General features: G+C 56.0%; 10 non-coding genes across 10 annotated transcripts; all 10 read left to right on the top strand.

Annotated features, from left to right (window-relative positions):
- The first annotated feature begins 470 nt into the window (after positions 1-470).
- LOC130304389 (U1 spliceosomal RNA) lies at positions 471-634 on the top strand. Its single transcript, XR_008854160.1, has one exon. It is a non-coding gene; the product is annotated as a U1 spliceosomal RNA (small nuclear RNA).
- Positions 635-1,382: 748 nt separating this feature from the next.
- On the top strand, positions 1,383-1,546 carry LOC130304390 (U1 spliceosomal RNA). Its single transcript, XR_008854161.1, has one exon. It is a non-coding gene; the product is annotated as a U1 spliceosomal RNA (small nuclear RNA).
- Positions 1,547-2,296: 750 nt separating this feature from the next.
- On the top strand, positions 2,297-2,460 carry LOC130304391 (U1 spliceosomal RNA). Its single transcript, XR_008854162.1, has one exon. It is a non-coding gene; the product is annotated as a U1 spliceosomal RNA (small nuclear RNA).
- A 732-nt stretch (positions 2,461-3,192) lies between these two features.
- LOC130304394 (U1 spliceosomal RNA) lies at positions 3,193-3,356 on the top strand. Its single transcript, XR_008854164.1, has one exon. It is a non-coding gene; the product is annotated as a U1 spliceosomal RNA (small nuclear RNA).
- A 751-nt stretch (positions 3,357-4,107) lies between these two features.
- LOC130304395 (U1 spliceosomal RNA) lies at positions 4,108-4,271 on the top strand. Its single transcript, XR_008854165.1, has one exon. It is a non-coding gene; the product is annotated as a U1 spliceosomal RNA (small nuclear RNA).
- A 750-nt stretch (positions 4,272-5,021) lies between these two features.
- LOC130304396 (U1 spliceosomal RNA) lies at positions 5,022-5,185 on the top strand. Its single transcript, XR_008854166.1, has one exon. It is a non-coding gene; the product is annotated as a U1 spliceosomal RNA (small nuclear RNA).
- A 750-nt stretch (positions 5,186-5,935) lies between these two features.
- LOC130304397 (U1 spliceosomal RNA) lies at positions 5,936-6,099 on the top strand. The gene has a single exon (XR_008854167.1). It is a non-coding gene; the product is annotated as a U1 spliceosomal RNA (small nuclear RNA).
- A 748-nt stretch (positions 6,100-6,847) lies between these two features.
- Positions 6,848-7,011, top strand: LOC130304398 (U1 spliceosomal RNA). The gene has a single exon (XR_008854168.1). It is a non-coding gene; the product is annotated as a U1 spliceosomal RNA (small nuclear RNA).
- A 748-nt stretch (positions 7,012-7,759) lies between these two features.
- On the top strand, positions 7,760-7,923 carry LOC130304299 (U1 spliceosomal RNA). Its single transcript, XR_008854078.1, has one exon. It is a non-coding gene; the product is annotated as a U1 spliceosomal RNA (small nuclear RNA).
- Positions 7,924-8,672: 749 nt separating this feature from the next.
- LOC130304300 (U1 spliceosomal RNA) lies at positions 8,673-8,836 on the top strand. Its single transcript, XR_008854079.1, has one exon. It is a non-coding gene; the product is annotated as a U1 spliceosomal RNA (small nuclear RNA).
- Positions 8,837-14,415: the final 5,579 nt, after the last annotated feature.

Consider the following 14,415-nt stretch of genomic DNA (forward strand, 5'->3'; position numbering starts at 1 on the left):
TTCTTGAAGTTGTGTTGTGTTGTGTTGTGTTGTGTTGTGTTGTGTTGTGTGTGTGTGTGTGTGTGTGTGTGTGTGTGTGTGTGTGTGTATGCCTTTCAGCTTGACTTCCTAACCTCCTTTCCTCCGTATGCAGCCCTGAGCCTTCCTCCTTGTAGGCGTGGCAATGTTGAGACTGTGAGCGAGCGGCTGCACCGCACCGCCCATCCATGCAAATATCCAGTTTTGTGTCTGTCTGTGGCGTCTTTGCAGTGTTGTGATGCACGCCGCAAAGTGAATCCGGACCCTTGGGACGCCTTAGTCGCGGGGGGTGGGTCAGGGTCTCCACCCTTCTCCACTTGTATCTGTATGTTCTGCAACTGTACTGGCCCCCCTCCCCCAAACCAAAACCATGAGGGAAAGGAGCCGAAATCGCACCAATGGAGGTGGTCTGCGTCCGAGGGGCGCCTCTCCGGCTAGGCGCCGAACAACTCATACTTACCTGGCAGGGGAGATACCATGATCACTAAGGTGGTTCTCCCAGGGTGAGGCTCATCCATTGCACTCCGGGTGTGCTGACCCCTGCGATTTCCCCAAATGCGGGAAACTCGACTGCATAATTTGTGGTAGTGGGGGACTGCGTTCGCGCTTTCCCCTGATTTCCTCTGGTCAAAAATAGTGCTCGTCTGTTGTGCCCTGGGTGGCTGCAGAAGTGGTGCGCCTGCTCCATCTTCTTCTCCTCCTCCACATTTTATCAGTCGAGTTTTCCTGCTGTGTTTGGGTGATCTTCAGGGCTGAGCACACCGTGGGGTGCGATGGTTGAGCCTCCGTGCGAGAATCGAGTGTGTGCGGGTGCTTTGCTTTCATTCATCCATGGGCCTGCGTCTCCCCCTTGTGGTCAATCTGCAGTGCCATCCATCCCGGCCGGTCCATTTATTTTCTTGAAGTTGTGTTGTGTTGTGTTGTGTTGTGTTGTGTTGTGTTGTGTGTGTGTGTGTGTGTGTGTGTGTGTGTGTGTGTGTGTATGCCTTTCAGCTTGACTTCCTAACCTCCTTTCCTCCGTATGCAGCCCTGAGCCTTCCTCCTTGTAGGCGTGGCAATGTTGAGACTGTGAGCGAGCGGCTGCACCGCACCGCCCATCCATGCAAATATCCAGTTTTGTGTCTGTCTGTGGCGTCTTTGCAGTGTTGTGATGCACGCCGCAAAGTGAATCCGGACCCTTGGGACGCCTTAGTCGCGGGGGGTGGGTCAGGGTCTCCACCCTTCTCCACTTGTATCTGTATGTTCTGCAACTGTACTGGCCCCCCTCCCCCAAACCAAAACCATGAGGGAAAGGAGCCGAAATCGCACCAATGGAGGTGGTCTGCGTCCGAGGGGCGCCTCTCCGGCTAGGCGCCGAACAACTCATACTTACCTGGCAGGGGAGATACCATGATCACTAAGGTGGTTCTCCCAGGGTGAGGCTCATCCATTGCACTCCGGGTGTGCTGACCCCTGCGATTTCCCCAAATGCGGGAAACTCGACTGCATAATTTGTGGTAGTGGGGGACTGCGTTCGCGCTTTCCCCTGATTTCCTCTGGTCAAAAATAGTGCTCGTCTGTTGTGCCCTGGGTGGCTGCAGAAGTGGTGCGCCTGCTCCATCTTCTTCTCCTCCTCCACATTTTATCAGTCGAGTTTTCCTGCTGTGTTTGGGTGATCTTCAGGGCTGAGCACACCGTGGGGTGCGATGGTTGAGCCTCCGTGCGAGAATCGAGTGTGTGCGGGTGCTTTGCTTTCATTCATCCATGGGCCTGCGTCTCCCCCTTGTGGTCAATCTGCAGTGCCATCCATCCCGGCCGGTCCATTTATTTTCTTGAAGTTGTGTTGTGTTGTGTTGTGTTGTGTTGTGTTGTGTTGTGTGTGTGTGTGTGTGTGTGTGTGTGTGTGTGTGTGTGTGTATGCCTTTCAGCTTGACTTCCTAACCTCCTTTCCTCCGTATGCAGCCCTGAGCCTTCCTCCTTGTAGGCGTGGCAATGTTGAGACTGTGAGCGAGCGGCTGCACCGCACCGCCCATCCATGCAAATATCCAGTTTTGTGTCTGTCTGTGGCGTCTTTGCAGTGTTGTGATGCACGCCGCAAAGTGAATCCGGACCCTTGGGACGCCTTAGTCGCGGGGGGTGGGTCAGGGTCTCCACCCTTCTCCACTTGTATCTGTATGTTCTGCAACTGTACTGGCCCCCCTCCCCCAAACCAAAACCATGAGGGAAAGGAGCCGAAATCGCACCAATGGAGGTGGTCTGCGTCCGAGGGGCGCCTCTCCGGCTAGGCGCCGAACAACTCATACTTACCTGGCAGGGGAGATACCATGATCACTAAGGTGGTTCTCCCAGGGTGAGGCTCATCCATTGCACTCCGGGTGTGCTGACCCCTGCGATTTCCCCAAATGCGGGAAACTCGACTGCATAATTTGTGGTAGTGGGGGACTGCGTTCGCGCTTTCCCCTGATTTCCTCTGGTCAAAAATAGTGCTCGTCTGTTGTGCCCTGGGTGGCTGCAGAAGTGGTGCGCCTGCTCCATCTTCTTCTCCTCCTCCACATTTTATCAGTCGAGTTTTCCAGTTTTCCTGCTGTGTTTGGGTGATCTTCAGGGCTGAGCACACCGTGGGGTGCGATGGTTGAGCCTCCGTGCGAGAATCGAGTGTGTGCGGGTGCTTTGCTTTCATTCATCCATGGGCCTGCGTCTCCCCCTTGTGGTCAATCTGCAGTGCCATCCATCCCGGCCGGTCCATTTATTTTCTTGAAGTTGTGTTGTGTTGTGTTGTGTTGTGTTGTGTTGTGTTGTGTGTGTGTGTGTGTATGCCTTTCAGCTTGACTTCCTAACCTCCTTTCCTCCGTATGCAGCCCTGAGCCTTCCTCCTTGTAGGCGTGGCAATGTTGAGACTGTGAGCGAGCGGCTGCACCGCACCGCCCATCCATGCAAATATCCAGTTTTGTGTCTGTCTGTGGCGTCTTTGCAGTGTTGTGATGCACGCCGCAAAGTGAATCCGGACCCTTGGGACGCCTTAGTCGCGGGGGGTGGGTCAGGGTCTCCACCCTTCTCCACTTGTATCTGTATGTTCTGCAACTGTACTGGCCCCCCTCCCCCAAACCAAAACCATGAGGGAAAGGAGCCGAAATCGCACCAATGGAGGTGGTCTGCGTCCGAGGGGCGCCTCTCCGGCTAGGCGCCGAACAACTCATACTTACCTGGCAGGGGAGATACCATGATCACTAAGGTGGTTCTCCCAGGGTGAGGCTCATCCATTGCACTCCGGGTGTGCTGACCCCTGCGATTTCCCCAAATGCGGGAAACTCGACTGCATAATTTGTGGTAGTGGGGGACTGCGTTCGCGCTTTCCCCTGATTTCCTCTGGTCAAAAATAGTGCTCGTCTGTTGTGCCCTGGGTGGCTGCAGAAGTGGTGCGCCTGCTCCATCTTCTTCTCCTCCTCCACATTTTATCAGTCGAGTTTTCCTGCTGTGTTTGGGTGATCTTCAGGGCTGAGCACACCGTGGGGTGCGATGGTTGAGCCTCCGTGCGAGAATCGAGTGTGTGCGGGTGCTTTGCTTTCATTCATCCATGGGCCTGCGTCTCCCCCTTGTGGTCAATCTGCAGTGCCATCCATCCCGGCCGGTCCATTTATTTTCTTGAAGTTGTGTTGTGTTGTGTTGTGTTGTGTTGTGTTGTGTGTGTGTGTGTGTGTGTGTGTGTGTGTGTGTGTGTGTGTGTGTGTATGCCTTTCAGCTTGACTTCCTAACCTCCTTTCCTCCGTATGCAGCCCTGAGCCTTCCTCCTTGTAGGCGTGGCAATGTTGAGACTGTGAGCGAGCGGCTGCACCGCACCGCCCATCCATGCAAATATCCAGTTTTGTGTCTGTCTGTGGCGTCTTTGCAGTGTTGTGATGCACGCCGCAAAGTGAATCCGGACCCTTGGGACGCCTTAGTCGCGGGGGGTGGGTCAGGGTCTCCACCCTTCTCCACTTGTATCTGTATGTTCTGCAACTGTACTGGCCCCCCTCCCCCAAACCAAAACCATGAGGGAAAGGAGCCGAAATCGCACCAATGGAGGTGGTCTGCGTCCGAGGGGCGCCTCTCCGGCTAGGCGCCGAACAACTCATACTTACCTGGCAGGGGAGATACCATGATCACTAAGGTGGTTCTCCCAGGGTGAGGCTCATCCATTGCACTCCGGGTGTGCTGACCCCTGCGATTTCCCCAAATGCGGGAAACTCGACTGCATAATTTGTGGTAGTGGGGGACTGCGTTCGCGCTTTCCCCTGATTTCCTCTGGTCAAAAATAGTGCTCGTCTGTTGTGCCCTGGGTGGCTGCAGAAGTGGTGCGCCTGCTCCATCTTCTTCTCCTCCTCCACATTTTATCAGTCGAGTTTTCCTGCTGTGTTTGGGTGATCTTCAGGGCTGAGCACACCGTGGGGTGCGATGGTTGAGCCTCCGTGCGAGAATCGAGTGTGTGCGGGTGCTTTGCTTTCATTCATCCATGGGCCTGCGTCTCCCCCTTGTGGTCAATCTGCAGTGCCATCCATCCCGGCCGGTCCATTTATTTTCTTGAAGTTGTGTTGTGTTGTGTTGTGTTGTGTTGTGTTGTGTTGTGTGTGTGTGTGTGTGTGTGTGTGTGTGTGTGTGTGTGTGTATGCCTTTCAGCTTGACTTCCTAACCTCCTTTCCTCCGTATGCAGCCCTGAGCCTTCCTCCTTGTAGGCGTGGCAATGTTGAGACTGTGAGCGAGCGGCTGCACCGCACCGCCCATCCATGCAAATATCCAGTTTTGTGTCTGTCTGTGGCGTCTTTGCAGTGTTGTGATGCACGCCGCAAAGTGAATCCGGACCCTTGGGACGCCTTAGTCGCGGGGGGTGGGTCAGGGTCTCCACCCTTCTCCACTTGTATCTGTATGTTCTGCAACTGTACTGGCCCCCCTCCCCCAAACCAAAACCATGAGGGAAAGGAGCCGAAATCGCACCAATGGAGGTGGTCTGCGTCCGAGGGGCGCCTCTCCGGCTAGGCGCCGAACAACTCATACTTACCTGGCAGGGGAGATACCATGATCACTAAGGTGGTTCTCCCAGGGTGAGGCTCATCCATTGCACTCCGGGTGTGCTGACCCCTGCGATTTCCCCAAATGCGGGAAACTCGACTGCATAATTTGTGGTAGTGGGGGACTGCGTTCGCGCTTTCCCCTGATTTCCTCTGGTCAAAAATAGTGCTCGTCTGTTGTGCCCTGGGTGGCTGCAGAAGTGGTGCGCCTGCTCCATCTTCTTCTCCTCCTCCACATTTTATCAGTCGAGTTTTCCTGCTGTGTTTGGGTGATCTTCAGGGCTGAGCACACCGTGGGGTGCGATGGTTGAGCCTCCGTGCGAGAATCGAGTGTGTGCGGGTGCTTTGCTTTCATTCATCCATGGGCCTGCGTCTCCCCCTTGTGGTCAATCTGCAGTGCCATCCATCCCGGCCGGTCCATTTATTTTCTTGAAGTTGTGTTGTGTTGTGTTGTGTTGTGTTGTGTTGTGTTGTGTGTGTGTGTGTGTGTGTGTGTGTGTGTGTGTGTGTGTGTATGCCTTTCAGCTTGACTTCCTAACCTCCTTTCCTCCGTATGCAGCCCTGAGCCTTCCTCCTTGTAGGCGTGGCAATGTTGAGACTGTGAGCGAGCGGCTGCACCGCACCGCCCATCCATGCAAATATCCAGTTTTGTGTCTGTCTGTGGCGTCTTTGCAGTGTTGTGATGCACGCCGCAAAGTGAATCCGGACCCTTGGGACGCCTTAGTCGCGGGGGGTGGGTCAGGGTCTCCACCCTTCTCCACTTGTATCTGTATGTTCTGCAACTGTACTGGCCCCCCTCCCCCAAACCAAAACCATGAGGGAAAGGAGCCGAAATCGCACCAATGGAGGTGGTCTGCGTCCGAGGGGCGCCTCTCCGGCTAGGCGCCGAACAACTCATACTTACCTGGCAGGGGAGATACCATGATCACTAAGGTGGTTCTCCCAGGGTGAGGCTCATCCATTGCACTCCGGGTGTGCTGACCCCTGCGATTTCCCCAAATGCGGGAAACTCGACTGCATAATTTGTGGTAGTGGGGGACTGCGTTCGCGCTTTCCCCTGATTTCCTCTGGTCAAAAATAGTGCTCGTCTGTTGTGCCCTGGGTGGCTGCAGAAGTGGTGCGCCTGCTCCATCTTCTTCTCCTCCTCCACATTTTATCAGTCGAGTTTTCCTGCTGTGTTTGGGTGATCTTCAGGGCTGAGCACACCGTGGGGTGCGATGGTTGAGCCTCCGTGCGAGAATCGAGTGTGTGCGGGTGCTTTGCTTTCATTCATCCATGGGCCTGCGTCTCCCCCTTGTGGTCAATCTGCAGTGCCATCCATCCCGGCCGGTCCATTTATTTTCTTGAAGTTGTGTTGTGTTGTGTTGTGTTGTGTTGTGTTGTGTTGTGTGTGTGTGTGTGTGTGTGTGTGTGTGTGTGTGTGTGTATGCCTTTCAGCTTGACTTCCTAACCTCCTTTCCTCCGTATGCAGCCCTGAGCCTTCCTCCTTGTAGGCGTGGCAATGTTGAGACTGTGAGCGAGCGGCTGCACCGCACCGCCCATCCATGCAAATATCCAGTTTTGTGTCTGTCTGTGGCGTCTTTGCAGTGTTGTGATGCACGCCGCAAAGTGAATCCGGACCCTTGGGACGCCTTAGTCGCGGGGGGTGGGTCAGGGTCTCCACCCTTCTCCACTTGTATCTGTATGTTCTGCAACTGTACTGGCCCCCCTCCCCCAAACCAAAACCATGAGGGAAAGGAGCCGAAATCGCACCAATGGAGGTGGTCTGCGTCCGAGGGGCGCCTCTCCGGCTAGGCGCCGAACAACTCATACTTACCTGGCAGGGGAGATACCATGATCACTAAGGTGGTTCTCCCAGGGTGAGGCTCATCCATTGCACTCCGGGTGTGCTGACCCCTGCGATTTCCCCAAATGCGGGAAACTCGACTGCATAATTTGTGGTAGTGGGGGACTGCGTTCGCGCTTTCCCCTGATTTCCTCTGGTCAAAAATAGTGCTCGTCTGTTGTGCCCTGGGTGGCTGCAGAAGTGGTGCGCCTGCTCCATCTTCTTCTCCTCCTCCACATTTTATCAGTCGAGTTTTCCTGCTGTGTTTGGGTGATCTTCAGGGCTGAGCACACCGTGGGGTGCGATGGTTGAGCCTCCGTGCGAGAATCGAGTGTGTGCGGGTGCTTTGCTTTCATTCATCCATGGGCCTGCGTCTCCCCCTTGTGGTCAATCTGCAGTGCCATCCATCCCGGCCGGTCCATTTATTTTCTTGAAGTTGTGTTGTGTTGTGTTGTGTTGTGTTGTGTTGTGTTGTGTGTGTGTGTGTGTGTGTGTGTGTGTGTGTGTGTGTGTATGCCTTTCAGCTTGACTTCCTAACCTCCTTTCCTCCGTATGCAGCCCTGAGCCTTCCTCCTTGTAGGCGTGGCAATGTTGAGACTGTGAGCGAGCGGCTGCACCGCACCGCCCATCCATGCAAATATCCAGTTTTGTGTCTGTCTGTGGCGTCTTTGCAGTGTTGTGATGCACGCCGCAAAGTGAATCCGGACCCTTGGGACGCCTTAGTCGCGGGGGGTGGGTCAGGGTCTCCACCCTTCTCCACTTGTATCTGTATGTTCTGCAACTGTACTGGCCCCCCTCCCCCAAACCAAAACCATGAGGGAAAGGAGCCGAAATCGCACCAATGGAGGTGGTCTGCGTCCGAGGGGCGCCTCTCCGGCTAGGCGCCGAACAACTCATACTTACCTGGCAGGGGAGATACCATGATCACTAAGGTGGTTCTCCCAGGGTGAGGCTCATCCATTGCACTCCGGGTGTGCTGACCCCTGCGATTTCCCCAAATGCGGGAAACTCGACTGCATAATTTGTGGTAGTGGGGGACTGCGTTCGCGCTTTCCCCTGATTTCCTCTGGTCAAAAATAGTGCTCGTCTGTTGTGCCCTGGGTGGCTGCAGAAGTGGTGCGCCTGCTCCATCTTCTTCTCCTCCTCCACATTTTATCAGTCGAGTTTTCCTGCTGTGTTTGGGTGATCTTCAGGGCTGAGCACACCGTGGGGTGCGATGGTTGAGCCTCCGTGCGAGAATCGAGTGTGTGCGGGTGCTTTGCTTTCATTCATCCATGGGCCTGCGTCTCCCCCTTGTGGTCAATCTGCAGTGCCATCCATCCCGGCCGGTCCATTTATTTTCTTGAAGTTGTGTTGTGTTGTGTTGTGTTGTGTTGTGTTGTGTTGTGTGTGTGTGTGTGTGTGTGTGTGTGTGTGTGTGTGTGTGTATGCCTTTCAGCTTGACTTCCTAACCTCCTTTCCTCCGTATGCAGCCCTGAGCCTTCCTCCTTGTAGGCGTGGCAATGTTGAGACTGTGAGCGAGCGGCTGCACCGCACCGCCCATCCATGCAAATATCCAGTTTTGTGTCTGTCTGTGGCGTCTTTGCAGTGTTGTATGCACGCCGCAAAGTGAATCCGGACCCTTGGGACGCCTTAGTCGCGGGGGGTGGGTCAGGGTCTCCACCCTTCTCCACTTGTATCTGTATGTTCTGCAACTGTACTGGCCCCCCTCCCCCAAACCAAAACCATGAGGGAAAGGAGCCGAAATCGCACCAATGGAGGTGGTCTGCGTCCGAGGGGCGCCTCTCCGGCTAGGCGCCGAACAACTCATACTTACCTGGCAGGGGAGATACCATGATCACTAAGGTGGTTCTCCCAGGGTGAGGCTCATCCATTGCACTCCGGGTGTGCTGACCCCTGCGATTTCCCCAAATGCGGGAAACTCGACTGCATAATTTGTGGTAGTGGGGGACTGCGTTCGCGCTTTCCCCTGATTTCCTCTGGTCAAAAATAGTGCTCGTCTGTTGTGCCCTGGGTGGCTGCAGAAGTGGTGCGCCTGCTCCATCTTCTTCTCCTCCTCCACATTTTATCAGTCGAGTTTTCCTGCTGTGTTTGGGTGATCTTCAGGGCTGAGCACACCGTGGGGTGCGATGGTTGAGCCTCCGTGCGAGAATCGAGTGTGTGCGGGTGCTTTGCTTTCATTCATCCATGGGCCTGCGTCTCCCCCTTGTGGTCAATCTGCAGTGCCATCCATCCCGGCCGGTCCATTTATTTTCTTGAAGTTGTGTTGTGTTGTGTTGTGTTGTGTTGTGTTGTGTTGTGTGTGTGTGTGTGTGTGTGTGTGTGTGTGTGTGTGTGTGTATGCCTTTCAGCTTGACTTCCTAACCTCCTTTCCTCCGTATGCAGCCCTGAGCCTTCCTCCTTGTAGGCGTGGCAATGTTGAGACTGTGAGCGAGCGGCTGCACCGCACCGCCCATCCATGCAAATATCCAGTTTTGTGTCTGTCTGTGGCGTCTTTGCAGTGTTGTGATGCACGCCGCAAAGTGAATCCGGACCCTTGGGACGCCTTAGTCGCGGGGGGTGGGTCAGGGTCTCCACCCTTCTCCACTTGTATCTGTATGTTCTGCAACTGTACTGGCCCCCCTCCCCCAAACCAAAACCATGAGGGAAAGGAGCCGAAATCGCACCAATGGAGGTGGTCTGCGTCCGAGGGGCGCCTCTCCGGCTAGGCGCCGAACAACTCATACTTACCTGGCAGGGGAGATACCATGATCGCTACGGTCTGAAGAACTCCAAGCATTGTGGTAGAGATTTTGCGTAGTACGATTGCAGTACTTTTCGTTCTTATTAGAACCGCATTTCTCTAGAGCATACCACCTGAAGATCGTCTCCTGCCTGCCTCGGAACATCTGAAGAAGGAGAAGATCTTGAAGACTGCAGCTCCGGAAGAATCCGACGAAGAACCTGGAAGAAGGGAATCGGCGGTGAATTCCGGAACAGCGGCGAAGAGGAAGGCGGCGCAGAATCTTTTCGAAGAAACTCGCTGCCTCTGGAGAAGGATTTGCATAGCTCCTCCCACCGGGACCGGATCTGCATAGCTCCTCCCACCCGGGAAAGAAGACTTTGCGAAGCCTCTCTCCACAAGCAAGCAAGGAAGCGGAAAAGAGCCTGCTGGAAGAAGCCATGGCCTCAACCAGCAAGTCCACCCAGGAGGCTGCAGGGCAAGGCCTGGAGGTCCAGCCCCAACCACAGCAAGCTTCAACCTCCACCACGGCAAGGCAGAAGGGCGGCAGAATTCCTAACCTGGAAGCTCCAACCCTGGAGCCCTGGATGAGGCAGACTGTTGCCTTGAAGCTCAAGCCCGTGGACGGAAGGGTGCCGGACATGTCCCACGACGTGTTCTGCAAGAAGATGCTGGCGGATCAAGGCTTCCCCACGGCTGACACCCTGGGAATAGCAACCTTCTTTTCGGGAATCTTCTACATCACCTTTGCCACCATTGGGACCTGTAGAAGATACTGGGAGGTGGTGAAAGCGGCGAGTCCCGAATCCCCTTTCTCTCGCTTTGTGGGCAACTGCCTTATTCAAAGAGAGGAGAGGCGGGTGACGGTCTCAATGCGGAACCCACACACCCCAGGCACGGACATCTCGACCTTCCTGAAGCGCTTCTGCACCGTGGTGAGGGAGCCCACCCGCATCCTGAACTCACTCGGATACTGGACCTGCAAGTGGTCTGTGGTCGTCAGACTCAACAAGAACCCTGCTTCTCCAGACGGACTACAGCACCTGCCAACGACATTTTCCTTGGGCAACTCCACAGGACTTATCTTCTACCCGGACATGCCGCAGACCTGCAGGAGATGTGGCAAGATGGGCCACGAGGGCAAGGACTGTACGGAGGATGCCTGCAGGTATTGCCGTGTGACAGGTCACACGACCAAGGACTGCCCCAAGAGCAAGACCTGCAACCTCTGCGGACTGGCAGCCCACAGCTACAAGGACTGCCCCCAGAGGGAGAGAACATGGGCATCTGTGGCAGCGAGAGCACCGAAGCCAGCCCCAGCTCCGGAGCCAACACCACGGATGGCCAAGCCGACCAAGGAGGGTAAGAAGGCGAAAGCCACTGCCCCGTCCCGCCCCTCCCCTGCCCCTCCCGCCCCATCCCCTGCCCCTCCCGCCCCATCTCCTGCCCCATCCCGTCCCACCCCTGCCCCATCCCGTCCCACCCCTGCCCCTCCTACCCCATCCCGTCCCACCCCTGCCCCTCCTGCCCCATCCCGTCCCACCCCTGCCCCTCCTGCCCCATCCCGCCCCACCCCTGCCCCCCGTACCCCACCCCGGCCCACCCCTGCCCCACCCTCCCCTGCCCGGCCCACCCCTGCCCCGTCCTCCCCTGCCCGGCCCACCCCTGCCCTGTCCTCCCCTGCCCGGGCACTCTCTCCTGCCCCCCGCCCCACCCAGCCTCCTTTCTCTCCTGGCCCAGCAGCACCTAACCCCCCCTCCAGCTGCTGGTGCCCGCCCTTCGGAGGACTTTCCTGTGCTTCCTCCCCCAGGTACCATACAGAGGAAGAGGAAAGGAAGGGACAACGCATCAGAAGAGTCCCACAAAAGAAAGATAATCGAGACCTGCGAGACCCCTCAAGCTTCAGATGAGGAGGAGGAGATGGAGCAGGTCTGCGAGAGCCTTGAAGCTTCAGAGGGAGAGGAGGTGATGGAGCAGGCCCAAGTGGAGCAGGTCCAAGCAGAGCCAGTCCAAGCAGAGCCAGTCCAAGCTCAATCTATGGAGGAGCTGCTGCAGGACCCAGAGGTTAAGAAAATCCTGGACACTCCGTCCAACACGGTCTACGACGAGTTCTTGGAAGGGCGCTACGAGAAGCCACACGAGCCGACAGGCGCCAGAGAAGAGGACCCGTCCGACCAGACTGGTAACTAGTATCAGAACTAACCTCTCTTTTTATTCCCATGGCTGATCTCAACATCTTCTGCATTAATGTGAGGAGTATTAGAGCTTGGTTTAGATTTCAGACTGTTCTTACGTTCTTAGATTCCCAGAGGTGTGATGTTTACATGTTGCAGGAATGTGCTTTGTCTGCTTCTAGGTCTTACAACCATCTGGCCAGGCAGTGGCCTCACGGCCCTTCCTACTGGTCTGGTGGGGGCGACAATAGGTCTGCGGGGGTGGCCATCCTGATCAGGGGAGGTAACTTTGCACTTGATTCCGTCCGGGAGCTCGTCTGTGGCAGACTTCTTGTCGCAGACGGTTCCTGGGCGGGTGAGCCCGTGCGGCTCATCAACGTGTATGCCTCCCCTGAGAGGGATGTCCGACTGGAGGTTCTCCAGGCCCTGCGGGCTGAACTCGCCACCACTAGAGCAGTAGTGTTGGGTGGTGACTTCAACTGCCCCATTGAGGTGGACGGGCGCAGTTCTGGCACATCCGCCAATCTGGACGTGACGTCTAAACTGCTGATTGAGATGGTGACGGAGGCATCCTTGCAGGACGTTGTCGGGTCCATCGGGAACGGCTCCGTAAACTATACGTGGAGCCGCCCCGATGGCTCGCTCCGTTCTCGGATAGACTTCATCTTCACTTCGAGAGCAGTCAGAAAGGTGTCGTACTCTATGGTCCCCTGCTTCTTCTCTGACCACAGGGCCATTCGATTCCGGGGGACTCTGGGCCATGGATTCCCACCTGGCCCGGGCTCCTGGAAGTTGAATTGTGCCCTGTTGGAGCAGAGGGAGGTCATGGAGGAACTTAGGGATGCTTACCTTGTATGGCGAAATGACAAATGTCTGTTCAAGTGCATCAGCGATTGGTGGGAATATGTTAAAGTCGAATTCCGTTGTTTCTTTCAGGCAAAAGGCAGACAACAGGCGTGTGCGAAGAAGTGGGACTTGAGGAAACTGCAGCGCGAGCTGCGGTCCCTGCAGGACCTGCTCCAGTGTGGCTGGGACGTCAGGGAGGAGCTGGAGGAGACCAAAAAGAGCTTGAAAAGGCACTTTGAGGAGGAATCCAAGCGAATCGTCTTTCGTTCCAAGGTGGAGAACCTGGAGAAGGGTGAGAAATGTAACTCTTTCTTTTTCAGGAAGCTCCATGCCGGCCACACGCCCCTGACTGAGCTACGAGATGAGACCGGACACATGAGGAGCGGCAAGGAGGAAGTGATGGGGGTCGTCCACGACTTCTACAGCAACCTCTACGCCCCCAAGTCATCCGACCCCGAAGCCGCCGAGAGGTTCCTGTCAGGTGTCACTAACGTTGTTGATCCCGCAGGTGCGGCGGCTATGGACGATCCCTTGACGGTGGGGGAGCTGCTCTCTGCCGCTAAATCCTTTAAGCCCGGCAGGACCCCGGGCAGTGACGGTCTCCCGGCCGAGCTCTACGTAGCGCTGGGTGACCTGATCTGTCCGGACCTGTTGGAGGTGTACGAGGAGATGGTGGTGGGGGGCAGAATGCCTCCGTCGTTGAGGGAAGGGATGATCACGATCTTGTATAAGCGGAAGGGGGAGAGATGTGACCTGAAAAACTGGCGTCCCATCTCTCTCCTGAACGTGGACTACAAGATCCTCGCCAAGGTGCTGGCCAACAGGCTGAAACCTGTCATGGGGCAGATCGTCCATCCGGACCAGACCTGCAGCATTCCTGGCCGCAGGATTGCCGACAGCCTTGCCCTTGTGAGAGACACGGTCCATTACATCCAGGACCGCGGGGGCCGCGCCGCCCTGGTCAGCTTAGATCAGGAGAAGGCGTTCGACCGTGTCTCCCACGCATTCATGGACAGGGTTTTGCGCAGGCTGGGTCTGGGGAAGATGTTTTGCTCTTTTGTTAACGTTATGTATTTTGACATTTACAGCACGGTGTTGGTGAACGGCTGGAAGACTGACCCCTTTTCCATTCTTTCAGGGGTTAGACAAGGCTGCCCTCTTTCACCTCTCCTTTTTGTTTGTGTTATAGAGCTCTTCGCTGAGACTATCCGGCAGAATGGAGAGATCAGAGGGATCACCGCACCAGGACCAGATCGCCACGAGGTCAAGTGCTCGCTCTACATGGACGACGTGACCGTCTTCTGCGCTGACCAGCGTTCGGTGACTGCACTCGTCCAGACCTGCGAGGACTTCGGCAGAGCTTCGGGGGCAAAAGTCAACTGCGGGAAGTCGGAGGCCATGCTCTTCGGGGAATGGCACCTGGCTTCTCCCGCCCCCTTCCCCTTTGCCGTTAAGCCGGACTTCATTCAAATTCTTGGAGTCTGGTTCGGGAAGGAAGGAGCGGCCCTTAAGTCTTGGCAAGACCGACTAGGAAGGATAAACTCGAAGATCGGACTGTGGAGCTCCAGAAAGCTCACGATGGAAGGCAAGGCACTTGTCCTGCGGAGTGAAGTTTTGCCTGTGCTCCAATATACCGCACAGGCCTGGCCTCCCCATACCACCGTTTGCAAGGCCATCACCCGGACAGTGTTTGGCTTCGTCTGGGGCAAAATGGACAGAGTCAAGAGGACCGTGATGTACAAGGAACCCCGCAAGGGTGGGAAGGGAATACCCGACATCCCCGCTCTGCTGAGGGCCTCCTTTGCATGT

Source organism: Hyla sarda, unplaced genomic scaffold, assembly GCF_029499605.1.
Source record: "Hyla sarda isolate aHylSar1 unplaced genomic scaffold, aHylSar1.hap1 scaffold_1270, whole genome shotgun sequence".
In the NCBI taxonomy this organism is placed as follows: domain Eukaryota; kingdom Metazoa; phylum Chordata; class Amphibia; order Anura; family Hylidae; genus Hyla; species Hyla sarda.